Source organism: Phoenix dactylifera, chromosome 14 (genome assembly GCF_051530095.1).
Source record: "Phoenix dactylifera cultivar Ajwa chromosome 14, Ajwa_hap1_PhDact_Kaust_v1.1, whole genome shotgun sequence".
Taxonomy (NCBI): domain Eukaryota; kingdom Viridiplantae; phylum Streptophyta; class Magnoliopsida; order Arecales; family Arecaceae; genus Phoenix; species Phoenix dactylifera.
The window spans coordinates 10967735-10975644 of record NC_143203.1 but is presented as its reverse complement, the minus strand read 5'-3'; positions in this window follow the sequence as shown (position 1 = coordinate 10975644).

Sequence of the window (7910 nt, the reverse complement as noted above, 5' to 3'; positions counted from 1 at the left end):
TGAAGAGGCAACTCCTGATGAAGATAAGCCAACCCTTAAGGATAAAGAGTCGACCCTTTGAAGATGACCAAGCAAAAGCCTTCTCGACAATTTGAAGTGCCAATCCAGAATGAACATGAGTCGACCCCTGAGCTATATGAGTCGACCCTTATACTGCTGGGAGCACAACGGAATGTTGTGAACGACTTTTGTCTTCCTCTGTAACAGAAAAAGATTCTCATCAGAACGAGAAGAAAGGAATTCAAATCCCGCCAAAGAATTTGTCTATAAATACGAGGGAACCTTAGAATGGAAACAAGGAGAAAAAAGGAAAAGATTCTAAAGAAAACAAAAGGTTTTCCACTGAGAAAAAGAGAAAAAAAGCTTAATAGTTCATCATCCTCACCGGCACTGAATCTAAAACTTTCTCCTGTGAGGAAATCAGTCGAAGCTTCACACTGCATTGTGAAGAGCTGCGATTTGGACATTGGAATATCCTTCCATAGCCAACTTCTTTATCGGCTTCAGCTTTTATTTTCATTGATTTACTCATTATATTTTGAAGCTTTGAGTTTTCTAGTTATAACATTCTTTTAGTTGGATTAATTGTTGCTGTAACAGTTTCATTGATTTGAAACTTATAAAGGCTCTTTCAAGCCTCGACTGGAAGTTGCTGAATAGGAAATATTCAGCAAGGGAAAAGTTTCTTGTTGGTTTATCTGAAAACCAACTTGGTTGTTCGTGAGCCCGGAAAAACAAACGGTGTAAAGTTTTTGGTTGGTTTGTCTGAAAACCAACTGGGTTATTTGTGATCCCGGAAAACAAAAGGTTTTCAGTTGATTGCTTAGGAAAACTAACTGGGTTTTGATTGTGAGCCCGGAAAACAATCAGGCTGTAATCTGCTGGGTTATAGTGAAATCTCAAGCTAGGCTTGAGGAGTGGACGTAGGTGCTGGGAGTGCACCGAACCACTATAAATCTTGGTGTTTGTGATTATGCTTCTTCTCTTTCTTTCCTCTGCATATTCCTGATAGTTCTCATAACTTTATTCACTGTCATATTTGTGCATTCTTATTTCCGCTGCTGAATCTTTAAGATAAAAGTAACTCATACTCTCTTCACGTTTTAACTTTAACTATTTTTTAAAGAGACCCAATTCACCCCCCCTCTTAGGCTGCACCTCTGGGCAACAAGTGGTATCAGAGCCTAGTACTCATAGAAACTTTATAGAAACTTGAGGACTATGGCATAAAACAAAATAAAATCCCTATAAGGTGTGACAACACTAGTGCCATAAATCTGACTAAAAATTCCATACAACACTCAGGATCTAAATATATAGAAATCAGACATCATTTTATAAGAGATCATGTTCAAAATGGGGATATAAAAATGGAATTTATAAATACTGATAAATAAATTGCAGATATATTTACTAAACCTCTTAATGAAGAAGTATTTTGTAAATTTAGAGGTGAATTATGCATTTGTGATCCATTTTGATGACTGATTATGAATGATAAATTGTGTATTTTGATTGACTATTATTGGTTCAATTTTAGTTGATTTAATCCATGATTTACAATTGAGTTTTAAATATCATTCAAAAAGATTTTGTCTCTTGAACAGTCTGAGGAGACGACTCATGTGAATGAGGAGACGACTCATGTGAATGAGGAGTCGATTCATGTAGTAAGGGACGACTCTCAAGTTAAAAGAGTCGACCCCTAACTCACAAGAGACGACTCTTAAGTTAAAAGAGTTGACTCTTAGTTCATCGGAGATGACTCATGAGTTAGATGAGTCGACTAAAGAGGAAACTATTCGAAACGGATTCTAAAAGGCTTTCTCTCTCTCTCTCTGAAACGTTGAATCTGAAACGTTTCATAACCCTTAGAGCGCCTTTTTTGTCTTCAAACTCTTCTTCGAACCAGAAACTCCCAAAAACCTTAGAAAATTTTTTCGAGGTTCTGATTGATCTTCCAATGGTGAGAATCAAGCAAGTAACATCTGGGCCAAAGAGAAAGAATACCACTCCACACACAGAGAGGAGAACGAAGGCAAGGGCAGAGAATCCACAGAAGGAAGTAACTTCACTGCCTCAACCCGTTACGACTCCTCTGTCACCTCCTTCCTCAGTATCTAGATAAGGACCTCTCTCCTTAAGAAATGTATCGACAAGAAGGAGAGTGGATTTCGAATTTCTGAAGAAAAAAAAATTCCCCTTAGGGCAAAATCTCAAAGATATGGGTTGGGAATACCTCTGCTCTTTGAATGTGCCAACCTACCCAGACCTGGTACGAAAGTTCTACAACAATGCCAGATATGGACAAGGACAAATCTCGTCCAAGGTAAAAGATGTTCCTATTTCAATTACTGAAGAAATTCTTAGAGATACCCTTCGAATTCCAAATGATGGAGAAAATAGAGATTATTTAGAAAATAGGAATGAAGGGATTAGTACCATTCTGAATAGAGAAGTCACAGAAGATTGAACTGATATCAGTGCCAATCAACTGAATGCAGAGATGCGTCTGCTGCATCACATGATCAACAAGATGTTCTTCCCGAAGACAGAAAAATTTGATCATGTTTCAGAAAGGGATATACTGGTAATGCATCATATCATACAAAGACTCCCACTGAACCTACCATGCCTGATGATTAGATATATGGAAGCTCAAGGACAGAGAAAAGAAGCTTCACTTCCCTATGGTATGGTCTTAACTCAAGTCCTCTGTAACTTCAATATAAACCTAGAAGGGGAGACCAAGAAGGAACTACTGTCTTCTGATGTTTACAATGACAAATCACTGAAAAGAATGGAGTTTGTCAAATCTGAGGAAAAATGGACTCATAAAGGGAAAGGATCTCAAGATGAAAGTGGTCAAGACACTACTACACCACTAAAAGGCAAAAGAATCCCTACACAAGCACCTCCAACAGAACCATCAGTCAGTCAGCCTCCTCCAATACAAAGGCCATCAGATCCTCCACTCAGGCTTAAGAATGGCAACTAAAATTTATTGGAGATAACATTATAAATGCAATGTTCAACTCTGGAGTCTGCTGGAATCAGGTTATTGATCTCATTGATTTGGTAAAAGAAGTTAAATCTGAACTGCAAGGATTAAGGCAACTAGCAGCTAACCAGCAGAGAAAAATTAATGAGATTGAAAACAGCTGCAAGCACAAGAAAATTCTGTACAAAGCTCCATCCAAGAATTGAGAGAAGAACAAAGTCAGCTCACTAGCTCCATCACTGCACTAAATAATAAAATTGATAAGCTAATGGAAGAGCCAAAGGAAGATCAATCTGGACCTTCATCTTCAAAACCTTCAACCTAGACTGACCTTAGACTAAACCTAACCTAAGCTTAGACTGAAACCCATGTTTTCAAAATATAATCTTGTACTAAGCTGAGTTTCATGATTATTTGCCACACTTGTATGCTGACAGATACCAATTGATAACAATTGCAATTCTCTGATTTATCAAATGTACTTTATGCAATGAATGATTACCTTTCTTGAAACATATGTCTTCATTGGTTTATATACTGCTCTGATACATATTGCATCTGATACAAATCAAAATCTGTAATGGTATCAAAATTCTTAATGTTGGTATCAGATATTATTTTTAACTTCCTTCCTTTTGTTGATGACAAAAAGGGGGAGAAATATAAAAAAGAATTCTCATCTGAGAAATGAGAAATATATGAAAAAGAATTCTAATCTGAGAAATAAGAAATGTCAAAAGAATTCAGAATACAAATCTCTGCACTAAAGCTAATATATAGGGGGAGATTTAAATTATGATAAAGAACAAGAACTCTGCATAATTCGAATGTTTGTAATTGATAGGGGGAGACCTTTCTCCATAATCTGTTGAAATTATGCATATATCTCTGAACGTCATATTTGCTCTGAACTTCATTATAGAATTCTAATAATTGCTGTGAAATTTATTGTAAAATTTATTTTAACTCAATGGTTTTGTCATCATAAAAAAATGGGGAGATTGTCAACCCTAAAGGATGAATTTTGATGATTACAAAACTCTTGAGATCATGTTGTGTACTAATGACTTTGATCTAATTGTGAAGATTTATAAGTCAAGAAAAATCAGAAGGAATGAAGCACTGCAAAATCATAAGTTCTTCGCAAATATCTCATTGGACATGTTCTAAAAGGAAATGATCTTAATCTAGTCCATGGAGATCAGAGAGGAAGTCTAAAGTTTTCTGTTTGAAAAATTTGAGTCAACCCCTAAGCAAAAAGAACAAGTTTAAGTTGATTCTGATAAATTTTATTCAAGGAACACAGTCAAAGAGTCGACCCCCGCAAAACATGAGTCGACCCTTGTATAGTTCAAAGTAAACAGAAGGTCCTCACCGCCTGAGACAAGCCTGAAGAGTCGACCCTTGCATCTGAAGAGTCGACCCTTGCTCAGTCTAATCGCCGACCAAAAGAAATATATTATGAGTCGACCTTTGTTCAAAATGAGCCGACCCTCGAAATTGAAGAGTCGACCCTTGCGTCTGAAGAGTCGACCCCTGCTCAGTCTCAGCGCCGACCGAAAAACCAAAGCATGAGCCGACCCTTGTATTTGAAGAGGCGACTCTTGATGAAGATGAGCTGACCCTTAAGGATAAAGAGTCGACCTTTTGAAGATGACCTAGCAAAAGCCTTCTCGAAAATTTGAAGTGCCGATCCAGAATGAACATGAGTCGACCCCTGAGCTACATGAGTCGACCCTTGTACTGCTGGGACCACAACGAGAAGCTGTGAACGACTTTTGTTTTCTTCTGTAACAGAAAAAGATTCTCATCAGAATGGAAAGAAAGGAATTCAAATTCCGCCAAAGAATTTGTCTATAAATACGAGGGAACCTCAGAATGGAAATAAGGAGAAAAAGAAAAAAGATTCTAAAGAAAACAAAAGGTTTTCCACTGAGAAAAAGAGAAGAAAAGCTTAACAGTTCATTATCCTCACCGGCACTGAATCTAAAACTTTGTCCTGTGAGGAAATCAGTCGAAGCTTCTCACTGCATTGTGAAGAGCTGCTGTTCGGACATTGGAACATCATTCCACAGCCAACTTCTTCATCGACTTCAGCTTTTATTTTCATTGATTTACTCATTATATTCTGAAGCTTTGAACTTTCTAGTTACAACATTCTTTTAGTTGGATTAATTGTTGTTGTAACAATTTCATTGATTTGAAACTTATAAAGGCTCTTCCAAGCCTCGATTGGAAGTTGCTGAATAGGAAATATTCAGCAAAGAAAAAGTTTCTGGTTGGTTTATCTGAAAACCAACTGGGTTGTTTGTGAGCCTGAAAAAACAAACGGTGTAAAGTTTTTGGTTGGTTTGTCTGAAAACCAACTGGGTTATTTGTGATCGCAGAAAACAAAAGGTTTTCGATTGGTTGCCTGAGAAAACCAACTGAATTTTGATTGTGAGCCCGGAAAACAATCAGGCTGTAATCTGCTGGGTTATAGTGAAATCTCAAGCTAGGCTTGAGGAGTGGACGTAGGTGCTGGGAGTGCATCGAACCACTATAAATCTTGGTGTTTGTGATTGTGCTTCTTCTCTTCCTTTCCTCTGCATATTCCTGACATTTCTCATAACTTTATTCACTGTCATATTTGTACATTCTTATTTCCGCTGCTCAATCTTTAAAATAAAAGTAACTCATACTCTCTTCACGTTTTAACTTTAACTATTTTTTAAAGAGACCCAATTCACCCCCCCTCTTGGGTTGCACCTCTGGGCAACAATGAGCAATACCAATATAGTATTGAACGATACATATATACACTACTATTATAAGCTAAAATGAATGTGGAGAGTGATAAACATATTTCCAATACAAAGGCAAAATTATAGTTTTAGCCCATGAGCATTCTTTGGTTGATGATGATCATTGTTGTTATATCTCCTGGATTCATGGTACATTCCGTTGCTTTACCTTTCTATTGGCCAAAATCTCCTCCATTTGTTCTATAATTTTGGACTAAAAATGAGTTAGATTTAATCTGACCGAATCTATTTCCATATCTGAAGTGTATCAGATTCGAACACAAATTTTGATATCCGAATTGATGTGGATCCGAATTTGGATTTTAAATACTTTTCGAATCCAAATCTAGATATCCAGTAAAAAAAAATTCAAAAATAAACTGCATAACCTAGGATTCCAACTAGAGATATATAGTTTGAATGGTAATGTCTTAAACACCAAGATACAATTATATTCCTATCTTATTAAATGAGTTTATTTTACTTGTTTATATGTATTCAGGTCATTAAATATCATATAATGTATAGCATGATATTTCATATTTTAATCACTATTTTTTATAAAATACTTCTCTTTGATAAAAATGAAAATGAACATACTTTATTTTATTATTTATAATATGTTTGAAACTTTATTGTTAAAATATTTAAAAATTAACTTCTATTGTTCTTATATGCATATATAATTTTGCTTACAAGCTTTATAAGAATATATAATTCACAATTATTTTTATTTATGCTATAATTAAAAGTAATAATAATAATTGATACAAACATGCTAGTATTTTTATGTTGTATTCTTATCTTAAATGATTTTTATTTAATATTTTAATAAAAATCTGGTCAAACCAATGACCTAATCCTTGACAAGGTCAGTCTTCATGTCAGTTTAATAACCATATCTTAGATCCTTGCTTACTTGCGTATCGTGTGCAATTTGCATAGATAAAAATAATATCCGATTTATATTTGTAGTTATTTAAAACAAATATGCATATGCTTAATATCCGATCTATATCCGTATCTATTTAGAACACATATGCAAACTAATTTGGTATTCATTTTATATCCATATGGATCTATATTTGTTAAAAAATATGGATACAAATATGGATGTACCAGTATTCGATCAATATCCAATTTGTTTTTACTCCATTAACATCACGATAGTGGCAGATATCATGGGACTTATACTTTTGCTTGCAAGCTCTTCTTTTTAGTGGAGGTCTTGCCAATGCTTTAGTTGGGACATCATAGGATTCTATGGATGGTGGGGCTTATATTTTTTTCCTTGGACCCTGCCTAATAGAGAAACATCACTAGATATGGTGCACATACTTCTTGGCTCTCGCTACTTCTCAGTGCAATTTTGGTCTCTCAAAGATATAACTGAAATACAAAAAGTATGTATTTAACATTTGCAATACTTTTTCACTCATGTATATCAATAGAAAAAGTTCATAGTCAAGCAAAGCGCGTATGCATTGCTAGTTTATAAACTATATCTCAAGACAAAAATAAGTGTATATAGGCATGTTCAATAGTGCATCATTAAAAATATTGCAACCCTCTCCATACCTCCTTCCTTCCCCACTTCGACTCCCTCCAGTTCTCTTATCTACCTCTTACTCCTTCAATAACCTAGCATCCACCAATGCTACCTGCACAATCAATGCCACCCTACCCCCAGCGCTAGCGCCATCGCCCGCCATCCCTTAATCCCCTCCTTCGATCAGGACTTCATCTTTTGTTTCATGGTCACCTTGCTATCTATACCATCACCATCCAACTCATTGACATTGTCTCCACCTTCCAAATTAATATTGCCCACCATGCTCACCCCACCTTCTACCTCGTTGATCTAGGCATAAGCTTTTCCAATTTTGAGATTGAGCTTTATAGTAATGTCAATCTTACACTACATCTTTCTCTCCAAAGAAACCTCTTAAAACCCCTCCAAGATCCCATTTTTCCTCCCATGATTCGAAGATGTGGAGAAATTGATGCCAAATTCATCATATTATGGACTCAGCAACTTGTGGACAACGTACATCGCTAGGTTCACTAGATTATGAGTTTGTTGAGTTCACAAATGGAGGGCATCTTGATGGTGGTTCAAATATATT